Source organism: Carcharhinus amblyrhynchos, chromosome 32, assembly GCF_965287045.1.
Source record: "Carcharhinus amblyrhynchos chromosome 32, sCarAmb.v2.hapA, whole genome shotgun sequence".
Lineage (NCBI taxonomy): Eukaryota > Metazoa > Chordata > Chondrichthyes > Carcharhiniformes > Carcharhinidae > Carcharhinus > Carcharhinus amblyrhynchos.
In genome coordinates this window covers 892,165-918,663 of record NC_137355.1, presented here as the reverse complement: position 1 = coordinate 918,663, position 26,499 = coordinate 892,165, and positions in this window count along the sequence as shown.

The window sequence follows — 26,499 nt, the reverse complement described above, 5'->3', positions numbered from 1 at the left end:
AACTGGAACATTGGAACAGAACAAATTCTACAATGCTCCAAAATGTGTGGCGATGTCCCACAGAATTGATCAGCGAGCTGGAGTTACAGCATTACCTGACCATTCCTCACATGACAGTCGTGTTACAATAAAGGGAGGATCCTTTATCCCGTTCACCAGCACGGTGGCCAACACCATATTGGATCTTATGCTGAACCGAAAAGTCTGCTGCTCTGCAGATATATTCGTTATGGAGGCAGGCGAGATTCCACACAGAAGTACATCTGTCATTCCAGCGCAGAAAGGTTGGCCCAAGTTCAGGAGCCAACTGCCCAGCTATCGCTGTACAGACTAAGAACTCACAGCAGTGGAAGTTGAAACCTCCCAATTGTGATCGACCCCGAAAGGGGACCCTCAAAACCATGCAAAGACAATTAATATTTTCCATTCTCCTGATCATTGGCCAATCCCCAGTCCCTGGGCTCGAGCAACTGAAGTTCCTCGTTACCCAAGTGAATAGCAGGTTCTCATTTTGACAAGGCAACGCATGATCCCAGGGCTGAGATATCTCAAAGTGAAATGTGCAGCATCCCTCTGTGCATTGTGCAGAACAGCCTAACCTGCACACGACCACTGAGTGCTCATCAACCACGACCCCTTCGACACCACATCAGTGATTTGGCAAACCTGATCCCCACTCGGGGACAGTGAGATCAGAGTTTGTGCATGAAAGATATAGCTTAATCTGGGATAGTCAACGCAGATTAGTGAAGAGTAAGTCTTGCCTCACAAATTTGACTGAATTCTTTGAGGAGGAGGTAACTGAGTGTGTGGATGAAGGAAGAGCAGTTGATGTCATATACATGGATTTTAGTAAGGTCTTGATAAAGTTCCCAAGGTCGGCTCAGGAAGAAAGTAAGGAGGTGTGGGAAAGAGGGAAATTTGGTCAATTGGATAAGTAACTGGTTATCTCATAGAAGTGGAGATGCTGCTGTTGGATTGGGGTAAACACAGTAAAAAGTCTCACAACACCAGGTTAATGTTCCAGAACTCCCATTGAAGGAACAGCCAGTTCCGAAAGCTCGTGGTGTTTGCTACAAATAAACCTATTGGGACTTTAACCTGGTGTTGTGAGACTTCTCACTGAATCTCATAGAAGACAGAGGGTGGTGTTGGATGGAAAAATTTCAGACTGGAGGCCAGTTACCAGCGGTGTACCACAGCGATCAGTGCTGGGTCCTCTGCTATTTGTGATTTTTATCAATGACTTGGAGGACGGGGCTGAAGGATGGGTCAGTAAATTTGCTGATGACAAGATTGGTGGAGTAGTGGATGAGGTGGAGGGCTCTTGTCAGCTGCAAGGAGACATTGTTAGGATGCAGAGCTGGGCCGAGAAATGGCAGATGAAGTTTAACCCTGATAAGTGCGAGGTAATTCATTTTGGTAGGACAAATTTGAATGTGGATTACAGGGTCAACAGCAGGGTTCTGAGGAATGTGGAGGAACAGTGAGATCTTGGGGTTCATATTCACAGATCTCTGAAGGTTGTCACTCCAATGGATAGAGCTGTGAAGGAGGCCTATAGTGTGTTAGCGTTTATTAACAGGAGGTTAGAGTTTAAGAGCCGTGGGGGTATGCTGCAACTCCCTTGGTAAGACCACATTTGGAACATTGTGTGCAGTTCTTGTCACCTCACAATTACAAGGATGTGGAAGCATTGGAGAGAGTGCAGAGGCGATTTACCAGGATGCTGCCTGGTTTGGAGGGTCGGTCTTATGAGGAAAGGTTGCGGGAGTTGGTTTTTTCTCTTTGGAGAGGAAGAGGATCAGAGCAACTTAATGTTGGATGGGAGGGATTAATAGAGTGGACGTGCAGAGACTATTTCCTCGGGTGGATGTAGCTGTTCCGAGGGGGCATAACTATAATGTTCATGGTGGGAGATATAGGAGGGATGTCTGAGCTAGATTCTTTATTCAGAGAGAGTGGTTGGGGTGTGGAATGGACTGCCTGCTGTGATAGTGGACTCGGACACTTCAGGAACTTTGAAGCGGTTATTGGATAGGCACATGGAGAACTCCAGAATGATAGGGAATGGGATAGCTTGATGTTGGTTTCGGACAAAGCTCGGCACAACATCGAGGTCCAAAGGGCTTGTACTGTGCTGTACTGTTCTATGTTCAAATTTAGGATTTTGTTCCAGGAGCACGACAAAAACTGGAGATGCCTTGCAGAGCCCAAGATATAGCAAAATGCCCCCAGTATGTCTGTACCATTGACACACAGAAGAAATTGTTTGAGAAAAATAAAACTGCTTTCAAGTTGTAATTTTTTTCTCAATATTTAATGAATTTACAAATATTTTAAAGAGATATTTCATCATCTCCTTCAATTGTGCTCTGTACTTTGTCGGATCATAGCATAAATGCAGTTTTTTTGCAGCAATTCAGGAGCTGGAGCAGGAAGGTCATTTCTCACACACAGTTATGCATGAATCCAAAGGTAAAACCCATCCAGTGCATTCTGACCCATGTAGAATTTACCATTAAAAGTAACCATAAGAGTATAAAATTCCCCAAAATTACAAGCAGTTGAATGATGGATTCCCTTCTCCCCTCTATTTCTGAGTCTCTGGTAGCCTTCCCACAATTTTGAGCTCAGAGTCTCCAGCAGGCTGTACTTTTCACCAGAATGTTTCTGATTGTGAAAACATTGATCAGCAGAATAAGAACAAATGGGACCACCGGGTTTAAAATGTGATGAAGGAACTCAGTTGGTCCCCAGGCAGTTGATTATCGAGCATCCTCTGATATAGAGCATAACCAGGGTTGGTTCACCAGTGCATACCAGCCTGTTAGCATAAAGTAACAAAAAATATTTTTCAAACAACTCAGTACAGTCACAGTTCCGAGACCATAGTAGCCATTTTCTCAATGCAGTACTTATTTTTGAACTTTTGATAACAAATAACCACAAAACGATCAAAAGTGAAAGTGACGGTGAACCAGAGTGAACAGCCAGTAGCTGCATAAAGCAGGATGGTGTGTATATTGCACAAAGCGATGGAATCCACAAAAAGGCACACTTCCCAACAAAGAATAGGAATCTGTCTCAAGGTTAGGTCGAAAATGACAACCAATCGATCTGCTGCTGCCATGGCCATCAGAGAGCGAGTTACACATTTGGAGAGACCGCATTTTTCCCGCGACAAGATGATAATGGTCACTCGGTTAACTGTGAAGAAAGAAAGTCAAAAAGTAAATAATGCACCAGGCTGAGAGGTTTTCAAATTTGAGTGTGAAAGATTTTTTTTATATCCAGTGGCAATTTGTAATGATTGTCCCTGGAACCAATTATCCCCGACAAAGAATGAATAATACCTAATCAAATCAATCATTAAATATAAATAATAATTTGGAATGAGCGAGTAGAAACACAAAGGGTGGACATGGTAGCACAGTGATTCGCACTGCTGTCTGACAGCGCCAGGGACCCTGGTCCAATCCCAGCCTCAGGTACTGTCTGTATGGAGTTTCCACATTCTCCCTGTGTTTGTGTGTGTCTTTTCTCCGGGTGCTGCCGTTTCCTCCCACATTCTAAAGATGTGTAGGTTAGCTGGATTGGCCATGCTGTGTTGTCCCTCGCTGACCAAGTAATTGTAGGCTCGATTCAGGACCCATGACAAATGTGTGGGGGTTCCAGGTATGGGGCAGGGTGGTGAACCAGGATACTCTTTAGGAAATTGCTTGCAGGCTCGATGGATGTATAGTCTCTATCAGCAGTGTAGGGAGGTTATGGGAATTGATTCAAACTTAAGCAATCTTTGCATATGCAAAGGTAAATAATGCTAAAGATAATAGTGTAAATGAGAGCAATGGTCCAATTAGGACCAGTGGGACGGAGCTCGGTGGTGTGGGGTTCATGTTAATATGTTGGGTCAGTATCCTGCAGCTGATCATTACCCAATCTTGCTGACATTGTTCAAGGGAATGAATTCAAGCTTTGTACCATTACCAAGAGTTTCAGGATTGATGTGGGGGGAATCAGCTCAGCTTTCCATTTCCCAAAATATTCCCAGTGTTCTGCTTTTTTTGGAGGGAGGGGAGGGGGTCGGAAGTAATTTATGTTCCTGTTCTTGGTCATCTCTTGGTTTTGCAGGATCAGTGTGAAATAACGATACATTTCCATCCTGTTGATCCATGCGACAAATCTGCCTTCATGTGCAATAAGCAACCCGTCTTTTTTTCTCCACATTAACACCCAGCGATCCTTGGGTGTTGTTGGAGAGTCTTCCCAAGTTCTTATTCCTCATCATTATCTAGTCAGACAGGGTTAATGTGTAGAATCATGCACCGTTCCATCGTTTGATAATTTCTCTTTGTCTGTGGATCACTGGAGATGAATCAAATGGAAACAATGTCCCTGCTGCCAATTGCTGATGATGTGAAATGAAGGCATTGCTGAAGTGTTAAGCTGCCACCCATTGCATTTTTCTACTTTAGAAAGTGTGTGCCTGTCTGATTTCGAGCCTGTGTCAGGTATGTTATTGCCAGGACTACATTCCAATCTTAAATAAGGCCAGAACACAGAGGACAGAACTAACACGAACGCTTCATCATCATCATCATCCAAGTTGAATCTTTTAAACAGACGAGGGTCACAAAATTAAGAAATGGAAAGTAAATGGATGTACAGTAAGCAGCAATGCCTCCTGTGAGCAGCCGAGTGACTGTGTAGAAGTGTTATCCAGCAGGAAGGCTACCACACAACTTCAGGCACAGAGAATAGAGTTAAATAATAAACACTGCCAGGAATTATTGGTGAAATTGTATTTCCACAATACATTATCAATTCAAATGCTTGTTAAAATATAACCTGGAAATTATATCTAGAAACATAAAAGATAGGAGCAGAAGGAGGCCACTTGTCCCTTTGAACCTGCTCCGCCATTCATCACAATCATGGCTGATCGTCCAACTCAATCGCCTAATCTTGTTTTTTCCCCATAACCTTTGATCCCATTCGCCCCGAGTGCGATATCCAGCTGCCTCTTGGATGCATTCAGTGTTTTGGCATCAACTACTTCCGGTGGGAATGAATTCCAAAGGCTCATCATTCTTTGGGTGAAGAAATGTCTCCTCACCTCCGCCCTAAATGGTCTACCCCGTGTCCTCAGACTGTGACCCCTGGCTCTGGACTCCCCCACCAGTGGGAATATCCTCACTGCATTTACCCTGTCTCGTCCTGTTAGAATTTAATAAGTAAATAGAACATCGAACATAGAACATTCCAGCGCAGTCCAGGCCCTTCGGTCCTCGATGTTGCGCCAACCAGTGGAACCAATCTAATGACCCTCTAACCTAAACTATTCCAATGTTATCCATATGCCTATCCACTGACCATTTGAATGTCCTTAAAGTTGGCGAGTCCACAACAGCTGCAGGCAGGGCATTCCACACCCTTACTACCCTCTGAGTAAAGAACCTACCTCTGACATCCGTCCTATAATTACCACCCCTCAATTTGAAGCTATGTCCCCTCGTGTTAGCCATCACCATTGAGGAAAAATGCTCTCACTGTCCACCCTATCTAACCCTCCGGTCAATCCCGCCTTGTCTAAAAGTAGCCTCACAACACCAGGTTAAAATCCAACAAGTTCATTTGGAAACATGAGCTTTCAAGAGCTGTAATATCGGAAATTTGGCAACTTATTTGCTCACAGCACGATGCCACAATGAGCAAAGTAATTCAGGTGTGGAAGACAGGGTTGTTTATGATGGGCAATGGGAAATCAATGGTCGAAGGACACCAGGGAGAGCTCCCCAGATCTTCTCCCAGTGGTGACCAAGAACAAAGAACAACACAGCACGGGAAGCAGGCCCTTCGGCCCAACGAGCCCGCTCAGCCATTTTAACATGATGAGTCCCCCCTCCACCCATGACCCTTGGAGATTTTCAAAGCACAAGGTTAGAAAGCCAGTGCACATAAATTCTGCAGAACTATCAAAATCATTTCTTTGTTGCAAAGAGTTGTGAGTTGGGACATGCTGCCTGAATTGTCAATGGGGAAAAATACACATATTACCTTGAAGGATGAATTGGATTATTAATTTAGGAAAGGGTGTTATTGCAGGGTTAGAGTTAAAGAGCAGAGGGAAGTGAGGATAATTGGATTGCATTTTGAAAGTAGCAAGTTGGATCAAATGGTTCATGTCTTCATTCTTTAGTTCATCTTTGAATGCAATGAATTCTGCAGATAAACCTTCCTCAGGTCAATCATTTCTTACACCTGTCAGGCTAAATTTAATTTAAAAAATTGATTCTAGTTAATGTTGGACTCAATTAATGGACTGTCCATTCAATGTGTCCAAGATGAAGACAAAATGCACCATGTGTGATTATTAACTTTGACTGCTTTGTCAAATGTGCTCAACAATCTCAGTGTGAGCATGAGGAGATCAGTGCAGAATGATGAAGGCACTCGTTCTGCTACTTGTGTTCCTGGTCGTAATGGAGCCCATCTATACCGATGGAACAGTGGGTGCATCACTGAACAGAGAAGGTCAGTATATATCTAACTGCACACTGAGTATAAAGATGCAAATTGGAATGAGGAGGACATTCCTCCTCGCCCCGTGCTGCCATTCAGTTGATGTGAGCTGGTACGACAGTGCCATCTCCTACTCCTGGGATAGAATTTGCTGCATAAAGAGATGTGGTGACTTCCTGCATTGTACGTTTCACATGGGGCACATCACCACCAACTGGATATCAGAGATGAAGGGACTCAGTGTTTGTCCATGTGATGCTACATCCCTCACCATTTCTCTGTGATGTGAGCATGAAATGCTTGATTTAACCCTGCATTTGAAGAGGCTCCACACATTAAAACATGTCTAACCTGTATTCTTGTTCAAGCTACTGCCTGGGTCACAGCAGACCACCGTCAGCTTCAGAGTGTGATGCCAGAATTTTCTTCCAGTGTTACTCTGTGCAACTGGTTCCAATGGATTGGTTCAGTCACATACTCACTGTTGCAAAGAGGCCAAAAATGAAGTGTTCAGCTCTGTTATGGTTCAGGTCAGAAACTCCAAAGTCTTTTATGGAGCCCGCCCGGGTCACACATTTTGTACTTTGAATTTGACTCGGGTGAGACTGAGACGTTTCATTTCAAATCTGATTCAAATGACTCACGAGGGAGTTTTTATCAGACAATGTTTATTTAAGAATACAGTTCACATGTACAGAAATAAAATAATGTTTACCAATTACAACCAAAAAGTACACCCACGGTATGTTAATGAATAGAGTAAATGTTTTAATCACGTGAACTTCACGATACAAACATCTCCCTACAGGTTTAGCAAAGAAAATATAAACGCTCCCGTGATGCAGGAACTTAGTTCTGTGGCAAAATGCTGCAGTTCTCTTGATGAACACACAGACAAACCTAATGTCAGAACAACTTCACAAAGCACCAGAGAGAGAGAGAAAACACCGGGAATTAGCCAGAGAACCAGCAACAGCAGAATTTGCACTGCGGAAAGGCCAGAATCCTTGCTTTCAGCTAGCCAGCAGAATTTCCAATGCCAAGGGGTGGAGTGTGGGTGGGGCCCGGTGATGAGCTGCAATCGGACCCCCACTTGGAGGCAGGCCCCCATCAGGTTGCCCCGAGAGTCAGCCCCCCACCCCGGTGATTAGACCCCCATCCCCCTGGGAGGCAAAACCCCCTCGGCAGAGCACACACCTCGCTCGCTATCCACACCCCCCAGGAGGCAGTCTGCCCCATAATGGTCAGAACCCCCCTCGGAGGCAGCCTCCTCCTCCTCCCTCGGCAGAGCACACCCCCAACCTAGCTGGATTGCTGCTCTCCCTCCACCATCCTTCTGACCTGCACTCGTTAATCTGGAGATGCCGGCGTTGGACGGGGGTAAACACAGTAAGAACTCTCACAACTCCAGGTTAAACTCCAGTTGGAAAGTCCTGTTTCAGATCCCGTGGGACAATCTGTTGATGCCCAATTTTATGGGTGAGGAGAATGGCTTCGGTTTCTCCAAGCACACCCTTAACCAGGTTTATGGTGAAACCTGCTTCCTGAAGTCGATCAAATAATTCCACCAGGAGCTTCAAATGTTAGAATCATGGAATCATCGAATCCCTACACTGCAGAAGACACTGAGCCCATCGAGTCTGCACCGATCAGAATCCCACACAGGCCCTGTCCCCATAACAGAATCTATTGACCCTGCTAATCCCTTGGCATTGAGGTGAAATTTATATCGCCAATCAACATAACCATCTTTTGTTCTGTGGGAGGAAACAGGAGCACCCGGCGGAAACAAGGGATGAACATTCAAACTCCACAAAGATAAACTCCAAGCCGGGAAACAAACCCGAGTCTCTGATGTTGTGAGGCAGCAGTGCCAACCATTGAGTCACCATGGCATCCTGTTCTCTCCACATCTGTCTAAAAGCCACCAGATCGTCCACGTGCTCTATGCAATCGGATAATCCTGAAATGACCATTCATCCATTGTATCGTCCTTCTTTCTCCCTTCCATTATTCCATTTCTCCAATGCCGTTTCCTTCTCGTTCCCTCCCCCACTTCCTCCAACCGTTCAGGGCAACCGTCACATTCCTGAGGCGTCTCTGGAACAATCTGTACTTCTGTTCGACCATTAACACATTCTGATTACTGAACGGACACCTTTAGCACCTCCTCAACCTTCTGTCATCTCTTTTACATTCCCTTTCTCCAATTCCACTCCGCCGCACTCACACCCTCATCGAATCAATTTCTGCTGATTCTCTTTGCTCTTCATCCTGTAAAAGGTCATCGTGACTCGAAACGGTGACTCTCTTCTCTCTCCACAGATACTGTCAGACCTGCTGAAATTTTCCATCATTCTCTGCTTTTGTTTCTGATTGCAGCATCCGCAGTATTTTGCTTTAATCTTAATTTTTTACTCATTGCAATTTCACTTCTCGGACTGCCTTCCCTGGAGAAGTATTGCTTTCCTCTCTGACAGAATTTTCACTGCTCTCTTTTACCCTGTGCACCGTCACTGCCTTCCATTTCCCTCCTGGTGTTCGATAAGGTGTTTCCCAAAACTCGCTCTCACAGCCAGATTTCCTCCTCAGTTTCTGTCTCTGACTCACTGCACGTGGATTCCAAATGAAGTTCCACCCCTCATCTTCCGAATCCACCAAGGATTAACGGTATCTCCAGGGTGTACATTGCCCCTCTGAATGCTGTTCTGCATCCTGAGATCAGTGCCGTCAGCCACCATATGCTCACCCCGAATATGTCTCTCCAGCAGCACCAACTCACTCTTTCTGAAAGATATCCTGGCCCCCAGTTTTACTTCATTTCCGTTTCATTTGACACATTCAGAAGAGACTTTTTCTCTTCCTTTAGGTGTTAAGGTGCAAGTTCCAACAATCCATCAATACCAACACCCATCCAGGACATTCCACCTTCTCTCGTCCCTCAGATCTCATCCCTCTGAACCACAGCCCTTGGCACTTATTCACGAAACCTTCTGACCTTCCCTTCTCTGAGGCTGAGCGTGCTGTGCTCAGCAAAGTACTCGGCTTTGTTACCTGACTTCCTCACGTAAATGAACTTTGGGCTCCTGATCCTGAACTCTATCCACCACCTTCGTCTCCGTGCTCACTTCTTTGGGCAGGTGTCTTCCCCCAGGTAATCAGATCCTTTCACCCACCTTCTTGTTCCTGAGGAGCAGTATCGAGAGGCAGCGATTTTTGGGTGTGTTAGGAGGCAGCAAAAAGGTACATTTTTCGTTTATATTGTTTAACTTTTTATTTACAGTTTTAAAGTCGCGAGTTTCGGCGTTTTTTTAAAATTAGTTAGAAACCGGAAGTCGTCACTAGGACGCTTACCGGTAGTTGTAGTTTTTTTTTCTCGGGCCCCTAACCCTATAAATTAGAGGAGAGAGGATACCCGATCCTCTACACTGGTAGAGAATCCCACCCTCCCACCTCCTCTAACGTAATTATAAGTGTGGGGGAAGTTTTTTTTATATTTTTATTTTTCTGCTGGTAATTGTTTCAGGGATGGCAGTTCAGGCAGTAAGCTGCATCTCCTGTGGGATGTATGTGGTGAGGGACTCCAGTAGTGTTTCTGGTGATTTTACCTGTAGGAAGTGTGTTCGATTGCAGCTTCTGGAGGAGTGTGTAAAGGAGCTGGAGGTGGAATTAGAGGAACTCCGCATAATTTGGGAGGCGGAGGAGGACATCAATAGGAGTTATAAGAAGATAGTCACTCCTAGAAATGAGTCTTGGGTCACTGCCAGGGAGAGGGGAAAGAAGCAATTGGGGGGACAATCCCCTGGGGCTGTTCCCCTCCAAAATAGGTTTTCGGTCCTGGAGGCTACAGTTGAGGAGGAATCAACTGGGGATAACCGAAGGGAGCAGGTCTCTGGGGGTGAGCCTAGTGTGAAAGCTCAGGTGGTTAGGGGCTGTAAAAGATTGGGCCTCGTGATTGGGGACTCCACAGTTAAGGGGACGGATAGGAGAGTCGGAAGTAAAGGTAGGGACTCGGGGCTGGTGTGTTGCCTACCGGGGGCTGGGGTCCGGGATGTATCGGAAAGGGTATTCAGGACTCTTAGGGGAGAGGGAGATCAACCCCAAGTTATAGTTCATGTGGGGACACATGACATAGGGAGGTTAAGGGAAGGGGATATTAAGCAGGGATTTATGGAGTTGGGGTGGAAACTAAAGGCCAAGTCTGATAGAGTGGTTATCTCGGGACTCTTGCCTGTGCCACGGGATAGTTTAGAGAGGAATAGAGAGAGGGAAAGTTTGAACTCGTGGCTGAGGGGATGGTGCAGGAGGGAGGGGTTCAGGTACTTGAGCAATTGGGGCTCATTCTGGGGAAGGTGGGACCTCTATAAGAGTGATGGTCTACACCTGAATCAGAGGGGGACCAATATCCTGGGGGGTAAATTTGCAAAGGCTATGCAGGGGGGTTTAAACTGATTCGGAGGGGGGGTGGGATCCTGAGTAGAGGGGGTGAAAGTGAGGGGGGCATGGATGGGGACTGCAATGCACAGCATCGCAGGGGTGGGGCGGAGCAGGGTTTGAAATGCGTATACTTTAATGCGAGGAGTATTCGCAATAAAGTGGATGAACTTGCAGCGTGGATCAGTACCTGGGACTTTGATGTTGTGGCCATTTCAGAGACATGGATCGAGCAGGGTCAGGAATGGTTGTTGCAGGTCCCGGGGTTCAAATGCTTCAGTCGGAGTAGAGAAGGAGGTAGGAGGGGGGGAGGGGTAGCATTATTGGTCAAGCACTGTATCACAGTGTCAGAGAGGAAGTTTGATGAGGACTTGTCTGTTGAGGTAGTCTGGGCAGAGATTAGAAATAGGAGAGGAGAGGTCACCCTGTTGGGAGTCTTTTATAGACCTCCTAAAAGTTCTAGAGAGGTTGAGGAAAGGATTGCGGAGACGATCCTGGTTAGGAGTTAAAGTAATAGGGTAATTGTTATGGGGGATTTTAACTTTACTAATATTGACTGGAATTGCTATAGCTCTAGCTCATTAGAGGGGTCAATTTTTGTACAAAGTGTGCAGGAAGGTTTTTTGACTCAGTATGTAGATAGGCCAACTAGAAGTGAGGCTATATTGGATTTGGTGCTGGGAAATGAGCCAGACCAGGTGCTGGACTTGGAAGTTGGTGTGCATTTTGGTGATAGTGACCACAATTCGGTTACGTTCACCTTACTGATGGAAAGGGATAGGCATGAACCTCGGGCCAGTAGTTTTAGCTGGGGGAAGGGTAATTATGAGGCCATTAGGAGAGAATTAGGAAGCATAGGTTGGACTAGGAGATTACAGGGACTGGGAACGTCCGAAATGTGGAGTTTTTTCAAGGAGCAGCTACTGCAGGTCTGTGATAGGTATGTCCCTGTCAGGCAAGGAGGAATTGGTAGGGCTAGGGAACCGTGGTGCACTAAAAAAGTTGATTCGTTGGTTAGAAAGAAAAAGGAGGCTTATGTTCGGATGAGACTTGAAGGCTCGGGTAGTGCACTAGAAAACTTTAGATTGGCTAGGAGGGAGTTGAAGAGTGAGTTAAGAAGGGCGAAAAGAGGACATGAGAAGACTTTGGCTGATAGGATTAAGGAGAATCCTAAGGCGTTCTATAGGTATGTTAAGAACAGAAGGTTGGTTAGGGCAAGATTAGGGCCAGTTATAGACAGCAGAGGGAAGTTATGTGTGGAACCGGAAGAGATTGGAGAGGCATTGAACCAATATTTCTCTTCGGTGTTCACACAGGGGGACAAGAATATAGCTGAGGAGGACACTGGGTTGCAGGGGAGTAGAATAGACAGTATTGCAGTTGATAAGGAGGATGTGCTGGATATTCTTGAGGGTTTGAAAATAGATAAGTTCCCTGGTCCGGATGGGATTTTCCCTAGGATTCTCTGGGAGGCAAGAGAAGTGATTGCAGAACCTCTGCCTCTGATCTTCAGGTCGTCGTTGGCCTCTGGTGTAGTACCGGAAGATTGGAGGTTAGCGAATGTTGTCCCATTGTTTAAGAAGGGGAACAGAGACTTCCCCGGGAATTATAGACCGGAGAGTCTCACTTCTGTTGTGGGTAAGGTTTTAGAAAAAATTATTAGGGATAGGATTTATAGTTATTTGGAGAGTACTGATTTGATTGGAGATAGTCAGCATGGTTTTGTAGCGGGTAGGTCGTGCCTTACTAACCTTATTGAGTTTTTTGAGAAAGTGACCAAAGAGGTGGATGGGGGTAAGGCAGTTGACGTGGTATATATGGATTTTAGTAAGGCGTTTGATAAGGTTCACCATGGTAGGCTTCTGCAGAAAATGCAGATGTATGGGATTGAGGGTAATCTAGGAAATTGGATCAGGAATTGGCTAGCAGATAGGAGACAGAGGGTGGTGGTTGATGGTAAATATTCGTCATGGAGTTTGGTTACGAGTGGTGTGCCTCAGGGATCTGTTTTGGGCCCACTGCTGTTTGTAATTTTTATAAATGATCTGGATGAGGATATAGTTGGGTGGATTAGTAAATTTGCTGATGACACCAAAGTCGGAGGTGTGGTAGATTGTGAGGAAGGGTGTCATAGTTTGCAGGGAGACTTAGACAGGTTGCAGAGCTGGGCCGAGAGGTGGCGGTTGGAGTTTAATGCGGAGAAGTGTGAGGTAATTCACTTTGGTAGGAATAACAGATGTGTCGAGTATAGGGCTAACGGGAGGACTTTGAATAGTGTGGATGAACAGAGGGGTCTAGGTGTATGTGTACATAGATCCCTGAAAGTTGGGAATCAAGTAGATAGGGTTGTTAAGAAGGCATATGGTGTCTTGGCGTTTATTGGTAGGGGGATTGAATTTAGGAGTTGCAGCGTCATGTTGCAACTGTACACTACTCTGGTGCAGCCGCACTTGGAGTACTGTGTGCAGTTCTGGTCCCCACATTACAGGAAGGATGTGGAGGCTTTGGAGAGGGTGCAGAGGAGGTTTACCAGGATGTTGCCTGGTATGGAGGGGAGGTCCTATGAGGAGAGACTGAGGGATTTGGGGTTGTTTTCGCTGGAAAGAAGGCGGCTAAGAGGGGACCTTATTGAAACATATAAGATGATTAGAGGTTTAGATAGGGTGGACAGTGATAGCCTTTTTCCTCGGATGGAGAAAGCTAGCACGAGGGGGCATGGCTTTAAATTAAGGGGGGGTAGTTATAGGACGGATGTCAGGGGTAGGTTCTTTACCCAGAGGGTGGTGAGGGATTGGAATGCCCTGCCTGCTGCGGTTGTAAATGCACCTAGTTTGGGGGCGTTTAAGAGATCCGTGGATAGGTTTATGGACGAAAAGGGATTGGTTTAGGTTAGAGGGTCATTGTTTTTTAACTGGTCGGCGCAACATCGTGGGCCGAAGGGCCTGTTCTGCGCTGTAATGTTCTATGTTCTATGTTCGGCATTGCCCCTCAACCTGGGCACCTCCTTCTGGCCTTTACCTGCTTTTATCTTTTCATCCACAATTATCGACGTGAAATTGCCAGTCTCAACTCCTCCAATCCACTCAACCACTCCAAGTTGTCTCCTTCTGAACTTGCTGCCCTTTGCTGTCTTAGGACAAACTCTGTCCTTGTCATCAAAACCACCGATAAGGGCGATGCCACTGTTGTCTGCTATACAGAGCTCGGCCTCACAGAGGCTGAACGCCAACTCTTCCTGAACCACGACCTGGTCACTGAACATCAAGCAACTTTTCCCGGGACTGTCATTGACTTTACCTCCAGTAGAAAACTTTCATCTACAGCTTCCAATCTCATCGTCTCCCAGCCTCAGGCAGCCCATTTCTACCTCAATCCCAATATCGATAAACAGGACTGCCCCAGTAGGCCCATTGCGCCAGCCTTTCCCTGCCTCACCGAAATCGGTTCCTCCTATCTTGGTTCTGTTCCTTGTCCTTTCATCCAGTCCCTTCCCACTGATATCCGTGATTCCTCCGATGCCCCAAGTCATATCAATGACTTCCAGTTCCCAGGCTCAAACCGCCTCCTCCAAACTATGTATGTCCAATCCATCGTCACTCCATTCCGCAACATAATGGCTTCAAAGCTCATCGCTTCTTCCTCGAATAGAGATCTGAACAATCCCCATCCACCAGCACTCTTCTCCGTCTGGTTGAACTTGTTGTCTCACTCAATAACTTCTCCTTTAACTCGTCTCACTTCCTCCAAATTAAAGGTGTGACTATGGGAGCCAGCATGGTTCCCAGTAATGTCTGTCTCTTAATGGGCTGTTTGGAACATTCCCTATTCCAGTCCTACTCCGGCCCCCTCCCACAATTCCTTTATCGATACATTGATGACTATTTTGCTGCCACTTCATTCTCTCATCCGGATCTGGAAAAAATATCAATTTTGCTTCTAATTTCCACCCATCTATCACCTTCACATGGTCCATCTCTGACTCTTCCCTTCTTTGACCCTCTCTGTCTCTATTTCTGTCGATACACTGTCCACTAGTGGGCAGTATAGGCCCACCGACTTCCACAGTTACTCTGACGACAGCTCTTCACACCCCATATCCCGTAAGGGCTCCATCTATATGGATTGGATTAGGGGATTACAGGGACTGGGAACGTCTGAAATGTGGAGTTTTTTCAAGGAGCAGCTACTGCGAGTCCTTGATAGGTATGTCCCTGTCAGGCATGGTGGATTTGGTAGATCTAGGGAACCGTGGTGCACTAAAAGAGTTGAGTCGATGGTTAAAAAGAAAAAGGAGGCTTATGTTCGGATGAGATTGGAGGGCTCAGATAGTGCACTAGAAAGCTTTAGATTGGCTAGGAGGGAGTTGAAGAGTGAGTTGAGAAGGGCTAAAAGAGGACATGAGAAGACTTTGGCTGATAGGATTAAGGAGAATCCTAAGGCGTTCTATAGGTATGTCAAGAACAGAAGGTTGGTCAGGGCAAGATTAGGGCCAGTTACAGACAGTAGGGGGAAGTTGTGTGTGGAACCGAAGGAGATTGGAGAAGTATTGAACCAATATTTCTCTTCGGTGTTCACGCAGGGGGACATGAATATAGCTGAGGAGGACATTGGGTTGCAGGGGTGTAAAATAGACAGTATTACGGTTGATAAAGAGGATGTGCTGGAAATTCTTGAGGGGCTGAAAATAGATAAGTCCCCTGGTCCGGATGGGATCTACCCTAGGATTCTCTGGGAGGCTAGAGAGGTGATTGCAGAGCCTCTGGCTCAGATCTTCAGGTCGTCATTGGTCTCTGGTGTAGTCCCGGAGGATTGGAGGATAGCGAATGTTGTCCCATTGTTTAAGAAGGGGAACAGAGACTTTGCCGGGAATTATAGACCGGTGAGTCTTACTTCTGTTGTGGGCAAGGTTTTAGAAAAAATTATTAGGGATAGGATTTATAGTTATTTGGAGTGTAATGAATTGATTAGAAATAGTCAGCATGGTTTTGTAGCGGGTAGGTCGTGCCTTACTAACCTTATTGAGTTTTTTGAGAAGGTGACCAAAGAGGTGGATGGGGGTAAGGCAGTTGACGTGGTATACATGGATTTTAGTAAGGCGTTCGATAAGGTTCACCATGGTAGGCTTCTGCAGAAAATGCAGATGTATGGGATTGTGGGTAATCTAGGAAGTTGGATCAGGAATTGGCTATCAGATAGGAGACAGAGGGTGGTGGTGGATGGTAAATATTCATCATGGAGTGCAGTTACGAGTGGTGTGCCTCAGGGATCTGTTTTGGGGCCACTGTTGTTTGTAATTTTTATTAATGATCTGGATGAGGGTATAGTTGGGTGGATTAGTAAATTTGCTGATGACACCAAAGTTGGAGGTGTGGTAGATTGTGAGGAAGGGTGTCATAGTCTGCAGGGAGACTTAGATAGGTTGCAGAGCTGGGCCGAGAGGTGGCGGATGGAATTTAATGCGGAGAAGTGTGAGGTAATTCACTTTGGTAGGAGCAACAGATGTGTCGAGTATAGGGCTAACGGGAGGACTTTGAATAGTGTGGATGAACAGAGGGATCTAGGTGTGTGTGTACATAGATCCCTGAAAGTTGGGAATCAAGTAGATAAGGTTGTCAAGAAGGCGTACGGTGTCTTGGCGTTTATTGGTAGGGGGATTGAATTTAGGAGTCGCAGTGTAATGTTGCAACTGTACACTACTCTGGTGCGGCCGCACTTGGAGTACTGTGTGCAGTTCTGGTCCTCGCATTACAAGAAGGATGTGGAGGCGTTGGAGAGGGTGCAGAGGAGGTTTACTAGGATGTTGCCTGGTATGGTGGGGAGGTCCTATGAGGAGAGACTGAGGGATCTAGGGTTGTTTTCGTTGGAAAGAAGGCGGCTAAGAGGGGATCTTATTGAAACATATAAGATGATTAGAGGTTTAGATAGGGTGGATAGTGATAGCCTTTTTCCTCGGATGGAGAAAGCTAGCACGAGGGGGCATGGCTTTAAATTAAGGGGGGGTAGCTACAGGACGGATGTCAGGGGTAGGTTCTTTACCCAGCGGGTGGTGAGGGATTGGAATGCCCTGCCTGCTGCAGTTGTAAATGCGTCTAGTTTGGGGGCGTTTAAGAGATCTCTGGATAGGTTTATGGACGAAAAGGGATTCGTATAGGCTAGTGGGTCATTGTTTTTGTAACTGGTCGGCGCAACATCGTGGGCCGAAGGGCCTGTTCTGCGCTGTAATGTTCTATGTTCTATGTTCTATGTTCTATATCCCGTTCTCTCAGTTCCTTCATATCCACCGCAGAAGTTTTGATGAGGCCACTTCCCAAAATAGCGCTGCCAATATGTCTTCCCTCTTCCTCAATCGTGCATTTCCACCCACTGTAGTTGACAGAGCTCTCAGCCGCGTAGAACACATCCCCCTGGCCACAGCTCTCACTACCTTCCCTCCCTCCCCGAACTAGGATAAGGTTCCACTTCTCCTCACTTTTCACCCCACCAGTCTCTGCATTCAAAGGATCACCACACACCATTTCTGCCAATTCCAGCATGATGCCACCAGTCAACACAACTTCCCCTCACACCCCACCCTCCTCAGCATTCCACAGGGACATCCTGGTCCACTCTAGCATCGCACCCTACACCTCATCTCCTTCCCATGGCCTCTTCCCATGCACTCTGAGAAGGTGCAAAAACTGCCCTCTCCCTCCTCCCTACTCACTGCCCCAGATCCTTAACATCCTTTTAAGGTGTAGCAGCACTTCACATGCACCTTATTTCATCTGGTCTACTGCATTCACTGCTCCAATGTGATTTGCTCACCATCAGACAGACCAAATGCAGACTGGGTTATTGCTTTGTTGAACTCCTTTGTTCTGTTCACAAGCAAAGCCGAGACTTTCCTGTCACTTGCCACTTTAACACACCATCCTGCCCTCCTGTCCATATGTCTGTCTTCGGCCTTTTGTCACGTTCTAGTGAACTCCAGTACAAGTTGGAGGAACAGAATCTCATCTTCTGATTCAGTACTTTACAGTTTCTGGACTGAGTATTGAGTTCAGCAATTTCAGAGAATGAACTCTCTTCTCTGCCTTCACCACATTTCCATTTATTTCATTTCATTTCGTTTCCAATGGTCCTGACTGTACTTCCGGCAATTTTAAATGCTCAGCTGCAAACACAATTATCCCCACCTTCTGTGTGCTGTCAGGTCACGTCAACTGGAACATTTTTGCAGGTTGAGAAAGGTTGGTTTTAGTCACCTTTGTAAACCGCTCTGAATGACTCACTGTCAATGAATCACCATCTTGGGAAGCTCTTCGCTTCAGAAAGAGTCTTTATTTCACAAGTCACTCCCTAGTTAGACCTTAATACAACACCGGAAAAGAAAACATTACCATGCTCACCACTCAATGTTTTAGTCAAATAATCCCTAAGCCATCAGGGAATAGATATTTTAGCCCAGGTGGTCCGAAACCGAAGATATTTGATGAGGTCAGACAAGACCAAAATTCTGCGTTTTGAATTTAGCGTGGGTAAACATGTAACATTTCACTTCAGGTATGGTTCGCGTAACCCACTAGGGAGTTTTTATCAAACAGAGTGAATTGAAGAGTACAGTTATCACAGAGCAAGAAAAGTAGCAATCACTTTTAGCAATTACAAGCAAGAAAAAAAATCAACCATGGAACTGCATAAATCTCAGCAACGAAATACACTTTCCCAACCAAATTAGCCCAATAAACAAACACCCTTTTTGGGATGAGCACAGGAAGCCCTTCAGCTTAGGTTTTGTTGTTGGATTCTGCAGCTTTTTTGACACAAGCTGACAAACTGAAGCCAGAACATCTTCCCAGAACACCGGGGAGAGAGCACCGCACCACTGCACCCAACCCAAAATCTATCCACCTTCTAACAAACTAACAATCAAACTGAAAGTCAGTGAAGAAGAATTGGGAGTGAAAAAGAAACTGTCCCACCTGACCTGTCAATCAATCTCCCCACAACACTTCAAACATTCATAAACTCCCAGAAAGTGCATTAGGCCCAAATTAAATACATAAAGTAAGCGCCTTTAAATCATTTAAGCTGTAATTAGAAGGCATTGAACCAGCAGCTCGGTGCCATGATGAAAAATGAAGGCTGTTTACAACGACATGGAACATGTTTAAAGTACCTTTCGTAAAGGCACACAATCGTACCACACTCTGACAGATATTGGAAACCGGTCTCTCTGCTAAAACAGAACATTAAAAATGAAAGTAATACTTTGAGATTAATTACTTGGGAAGAATTACATATTTCATAATTTTGTTCTATAAATCGAATAATACAATCATAGGGATATAGGAACAAATGAACAGGAGAAAGCCACTTATGTGAATAACTGACTGAGAAGTTTCAGCGTTGCACCAAATCCTAATTCCATTCAAATCCCACTGCGAGTTTCCTGCAGCGTTTATTGCCACCGTTTAGAGAGGCTTCTCCTGCATTGTCAAAAAATGTTCACCACCACCAAAGCAACAGGGTCTTCCTTCCTTTCCCCATATTCGGGTTTAATTCCCTACAATCAATAAACACATCAACAGGGCACAACCTTCTCTGTCACACTTGGCCCTGTCACATTGGGAAATGTGCAATTAAATCAAGGATTCTATGAATTATTCTTTGCCTGTTCTGAGCATCATTGAAATAATTGCACACTGAGCACAAAGGGACGTTTGAGCACATTCTTCAACTGCTCTCTGAACTTCCTCTGTGACACAGCGTATATACAAGTATTTGTGCAGCAACTCATGAGCTGTAGGATGAAGCCGAAATCCTGAACAGAATCACCCATCCAAACAGCATGATACCCCAAATAATACATCCGCCTCCATACAGAGTATACCATTATCATTGCCCATAATATGATAAAATTCACTGAGATAGCAAAGAGCAAAATAATAGATTTCCTTCGATTCTGCATCTCTGGGTCTTTGGTACCTTTTCCATTGATAGGAGTTCGGAGTCTCCTGCGAGACCTGCTGGTCACTAAAATGTGCCTGACAGTGTAAATATTGAACAACAGAATCAGAACAAATGGGACACAGGGGTTTAGAATATGATGGCTGAGTTCAACGGCGATCCAGACAGGAGAATCCATGACAAAGAAAGAAACACTGCAAAACCATGGGTCGTTCACCAACATATACGAATTTGACAGCATAAAATACCAAAAAATGTTCTTACAACAGCTCAGAACAGTGATTGATCCCAGGACAACTTTAGCCATTTTGTCGGTGCAAAATTTACTTTTCAGCATGGGGCAACAAATTGTCACAAGTCGATCAAAGGTGAAAGCGACAGTGAACCAAACAGAACAGTGAGTAGCTGCATAAAGGAGCACAGCGTGGATATTACACACATCCATGTCCCAGAGGAATCGGAAATGCTCCCAATAAACAATTGGAATTTGTCTCAATATCACATCAAAAATAACGACCAGTAGATCTGCGGCTGCCATCGAAACCAGGTAGTGTGTTACACATTTGGAGAGACCACATCTTTCCTGAGAGAGTATTCCAATTGTCATCACGTTAACTTTAAGGAGCAGAAATAAATCCAGATATTAGACATCAAGCTTTATAGGCACAGACTATGGAAGCATTTTGCTGTGTTAATTCATCCTGAGATTTCTGGAATTAATTACACACAGTGAAGCAACAGCAAAGTCTGCAAAATACCACAGAATATTCACAATAAAATGATTAAAGGTGCCGTGGTCAAATTGCAAATCCTTGTTTGTAACATTGCAATGACTCCCTTCCTATCCAGAAACAATTCAACATTAAGTGACTGATAATTCTGGAAAACATTCCATTTTGATGCATGAACTCAACTGACATTTGGCCGAGCTGTGTTTGACACTGGCGTATTTAAATATTGAACTGGAAATGTTCATGTTAATATTATAGAAATTGCCTGGTCTGATTTTAAAATGAGCCTAATTCCTAAGTAACTGCATACATGGATGAAATGATGTGGAGATGCCGTTGTTGGACTTGGATAAACGCAGTAAAAAGTCTCACAACATCAAGTTAAAGTTCATTAAGTTTATTTGATAGTAAACCCACAAGCTTTCGGAACGCTGTTCCTTCGTCAGGTGTGTGGAAAGTTTTGATCAGAAACAGGGCAGGTAAAGGCACTCACAGTTTACAGATTACTGATTAGAATGTGACTCTTTACAGCTACTGTGCTGTTCAAGTCCTAAAGGTGCAGACAATGTGAGTGGAGATAGCGTTAAGCATAGGTTAAAGAGATGTGTATTGTCTCCAGACAGGACAGTATGTGAGATGTTGTAAGTTCAGGCAAATCATGGGTATTACAGATAATGTGACATGATCCCAAGAACCCGGTTGAGGCCCTCCTGATGCCTCAGTCTCTGCTCAGTGACTCTGCGCTGTCATGTATCTATTGATTGTGGGAGGGGTACTTATTAATTGTTTGTAAATAAATATTGCTGCATGAACAAGAGGTCTATTCACAAATCTTTGTTCACTGAATAAGGGTCAAAACAGACTGTGTCACCGGCACAGCACTGAGTACTGTGCACAGTTCTGGTCGCCTCACTACAGGAAGGATGTGGAAGCTATTGAGAGGGTGCAGAGGAGATTTACAAGGATGGTGCCTGGATTGGGAGGCATGCCTTATGAAGATAGGTTGAGGGAGCTCGGTCTCTTCTCCCTGGAGAGGAGAAGGTTGCGAGGTGACCTGATAGAGGTTCATAAAATGCTGGGAGGAATTGATAGGGTGGATTCTCGGAGGCTATTTCCCAGGGCTGAAATGGTCACTACGAGAGGACACAGGTTTAAGGTGCTGGGGAGCAGGTACAGAGGAATATGTTAGGGGTAAGTTTTTCACTCAGAGGGTGTTGCGTGAGTGGAATCGGCTGTCGTCGGTGGTGGTGGAGGCGAACTCGCTAGGGTCTTTTCAAAGACTTCTGGATGAGTATATGGGATTTAATGGGATTGGGAGTTACAGACAGTTCTATGGCCTGGAAGGGATGGATATGATCGGCACAACTTGTGGGGTGAAGGGCCTCTTTGTGCTGTAGTGTTCTATGTTCTGTGTGTGAGTGTGTGTGTCTGTGTGTGTCTGTGTGCGTGTGTGTGTGTGTGTGTGTGTGTGTGTCTGTGTGTCTGTGTGTGGGTGTGTCTGTGTGTGTGTGTGTGTGTGTGTGTGTGTGTGTGTGTGTGTGTATGTGTGTGTGTGTGTGTGTCTGTGTGCGTGTGTCTGTGTGTGTATGTGTGTGTCTATGTGTGTGTGTGTGTGTCTGTGTGTCTGTGTGTGTGTGTGTTTGTGTGTCTGTGTGTGTGTTAGTATGTGTGTGTGTGAGAGTGTGTGTGTGTGTGTGTATGTGTGTCTGTGTGTGTGTGTGTTTGTGTGTCTGTGTGTGTGTGAGTATGTGTGTGTGTGAGAGTGTGTGTGTGTGTGTGTGTGTGTGTGTGTGTGTGTGTCTGTGTCTGTGTGTGTGTGTGTCAGTTTGGGGAACGCTCTGCAGACTTGGAATTGACAAAATCAACAAAACTTTCCCTGAGAAAAACAAAGGATGGTGGGAATTCTCCGAGCGCTGATGAAGGGTCACGGAGACTCACAGCGTTGCATCCACTCTCCCTTAAATAAATTGGAAAGAAAATTGGTTGCACTTAAACCTGGTGTCAGACTTCTGACTCCATTCTCCCTTCACAGACACTCTCAGGACTGCTTAGATTTTCCAGAATGTTCTGTTTTTTGTTTCAGATTTCAGCTTCAGCAGTATTTTATTTTTAGTTGTGTTAGAGACAGGGGAGTGACAGATAGCCTGAAATTATACACATGTTAATTCAACATCTAATATAAGAACATAAGAAATAGGAGCAGGAGTGGGCCATCCAGCCCCTCGAGCCTGCCCCGCCATTCAATAAGATCATGACTGATCTGATTGTGGTTCAGTTCCACTCACCCACCTGCTCCCCGTAACCCTTAATTCCCTTATTGATCAGAAATGTGACTTAAACATATCTAACGAGGTGGCCTCCACTGCTTCAATGGGCAGAGAATTCCAGAGATTCATTACCCTCTGAGAGAAGAAGTCCTTCCTCAACTCTGTTCCAAACCGACTCCCCCTTATTTTGAGGCTGTGTCCTCTAGTTCTTGTTTCCTTTCTAAGTGGAAAGAACCTCTCTGCCTCTACCCTATCGAGCCCCTTCATTATCTAATATGTCTCTATAAGATCACCCCTCAGCCTTCTAAACTCCAACGAATACAGGTTCAATCTACTCAATCTCTGCTCATAAGCTAACCCCCTCATCTCCAGTTTCAAACTGGTGAACCTTGTCTGTACTCCCTCCAAACCCAATATAACCTTTCGCAAATACAGGGACCAAAATTGCACACAGTACTGTATTTGCAGCCTCACCTTGTACAATTACAGCAAGACCTCCCTGCTTTTATATTCTATCCCCCTCACTATAAAGGCCAACATCCCATTCGCCTTCTTGATCACCTGCTGCACCTACAGGCTGGGTTTTTGCGATTCATGCACAAGGACCCCCAGGTCCCTCTGCACCGTAGCATGTTGTAATTTTTCACCATTAAAATAATAGTCCATTTTACTGTTATTGCTTCCAAAGTGGATAACCTCACACTTGCCATCTGCCTTAACTTGTTCAGTAAATTATGGTGAAATATCCAAACAGGTTTTCTTTTGAAATCCGAAAACTCCATGTCGACATTTACAGAAATATCCAACCTGCTTGTTCCATCCTCACATGAATTACCCAGAGGTGATTCAATCTGAAAACTGAAACAGCCTTTGCCTGTTTTAATGACACTCCCTTCCATTTTCCTGCTTAATGTTGTATTCTTACTGCTTTGCTCAAACAGATGCGTTAGTAATAATTCTAATAATTATATTATATTAAAATTATAATAATAATAGTTTTCAGATTGAATCACCTCTGGGTCATTCATGTGAGGATGGAACAAGCAGGTTGGATATTTCTGTAAATGTCGACATGGAGTTTTCGGATTTCAAAAGAAAACCTGTTTGGATATTTCACCATAATTTACTGAACAAGTTAAGGCATGATGGCATTTGCTTCAGAAAGGCGTATGCTTCCCAGCAGGCAGCACCAAGTCAGGGTAAAGTAATTATCCTTATGTTGTGTGCAATGACAATATTCTTCTTCAATACATCTCCTCCCAGTGCCTTTCTCCAGGTCGTTGCCTTGGTTATAAAACTGTCTCCATCTGATACAGCTGTTTCACTCCCCAGTTACCAGCTACCCAGCTCTGACCCATGGCTTCACAGTCCTCAGATCCTCATTCTGTGAATTATTTCCATATCTCTCCACTCCACTCACCCCTGTCCAGGTCTACACGTATCTCTGTTCCCCTCGTCACAATCCTCATCGCTGTACCTCTCAGTTCCCTGCTCTGAATCTTAGTCTCTGTATCTGTTTACTCCCGAGATCCTCGTCCCCCTCCTTGTTACTGTATGTCTATGCTGCCATAGTTACTTTCCGTGTTTACGTATTTCTGCTTTTAGCTGGTCCCTCGGTAAGTCTCTGTGCCTCTTTCCTCCCGTTCTGTCAGTAACTTTCTTCTCTACTGTTTTCTCTATTTGGTTTCACATCTCTCTTATTCCCATGCCCATCTCCTTGGCTGTGACTCACTGTTACCTCGACTCTTCCCTTGGCTCCATATCCCTCTGCTACTCTAGTCTTGTCCTTGTCTCTACATCTCTCTGCTCTGCAATCCCCACCCCGATCCCTCTCCTTGTCTCCAGATTTCTGCACCCATGATCTCACGACTTTTCTCGTATATCTTCCTTTGTCATCCCTCTCCTTGTCTGCATATGTATCTGTTCCCCTGGTCACACTCCTGGTCTCCATATGCCTCTACTTCCCTGGTCCTCTCCTTGTCTCTTATTCTCCCTGCCCTGCTCCCTATCTTTGTCTCCGTATCTCTCTGCTCACCTGGCACCTCATTCTGTCTCTGTATCTCTCTGCTCCCCTGATCCCTCGCACGGTCTCCCGATCGCTCTGCTCACTTGACCCCTCTCCTTTGGACCGCTGGAGCTGATGAATATATATTCTACTGCTCAAATTCCTTGCTTTCTCAATATTTCTAAATGCCTCTGGAGTAGGATTGGGATTGGCTGCTATACTTTTCACGAGGCTCTGACAGGATCGGGACTATGAGCTGAGCGGTGACGAGGCAGTGAAGGCACCAAATCCTGCCTCACTTTGCTCTATCCCCTGCTCTGCTTATTTCTCTCTTCCCCCATACCTTCCCTCACTCACCCTCTTTTTCTCACTCCATTCTCCTGGTTATCGAATTCAGGGAGATCACTGGAGAGGCTGAGAGAGTGAAATCGAATCCCACAAACACAACCTCATTAAAATGAATTCTAATTGCTCCCAGGCCAATTTAAACATCAAATGTATTCTTTACTTTTTGGCCAACGACACAGACAGTACTTGTTGTGGAACTGGAATGGAGACCAAGCTTATCTCTTTGTTCATTCCAGTCCTTATCTTCCATCCAACCTCCTGCTAATCCCATCCCTTCCCAGATATCATCCACTCTGGAGAGGCGTCTTTGTTAATATTCGATACATCCATCCCACAGAACTTAGCCCCTGACTGTTCAACTCAATTGTTAACTGAGAACAATCTTTCTCCATCCTTCTCACTCACATTGTCTGTTTCTGTTTCTCTCCCCCTCATTGTTCCCCATCCCCCTTGTTTTCCCTTCTTCCTGGTCCCAAATATCAGTTATTGGTGATGTGTAAAACTTTACCTGCATTTGTGCTGATCTGACTTTTCCTCTGTACCTTTTCTCTGTATCTCTCCCTCTGTTTCTGTATCATTGTGTTAAGATAAATGGCAGAACCATCAAGGGACACAGAGGGACCGAGGTGTGCAAGTCCACAAATCTTTGAAGGTGGCAGCACAGGTGGAGAAGGTGGTGAAGAAGGCATGTGATCTGCTTCCCTTTATAGGACGGGGTATAGAGTATAAAAGGTGGAGTCTGATGTTGGAGCTGCGTAGAACGTTGGTTAGGCCACATTTGAAGTACTGTGTCTCGTTCTGGTCGCCGCACTACCAGAAGGACATGGAGGCTTTAGAGAGAGTGCAGGGGAGGTTCACCAGGATGTTGCCTGGTATGGTGGGTCTGAGCTATGAGGAAAGATTGGGCAAACTGGGGTTGTCCTCCCTGGAAAGACGGAGAATGAGGGGAGACCTAATGGAGGTGTACAAAATTATGAAGGGTATAGATAGGGTGAACAGTGGGAAGCTTTTTCCCAGGTCGGAGGTGACGATTACGAGGGGTCACAGGTTCAAGGTGAGAGGGGCGAGGTTTAACTCAGATATCAGAGGGACGTTTTTTACACAGAGGGTGGTGGGGGCCTGGAATGTACTGCCAAGTAGGGTGGTGGAGGCAGACACGCTGGCATCGTTTAAGACTTACCTGGATAATCACCTGGATAGTTACAGAGAGAGATTGAACAGGTTAGGACTTTATTCCCTG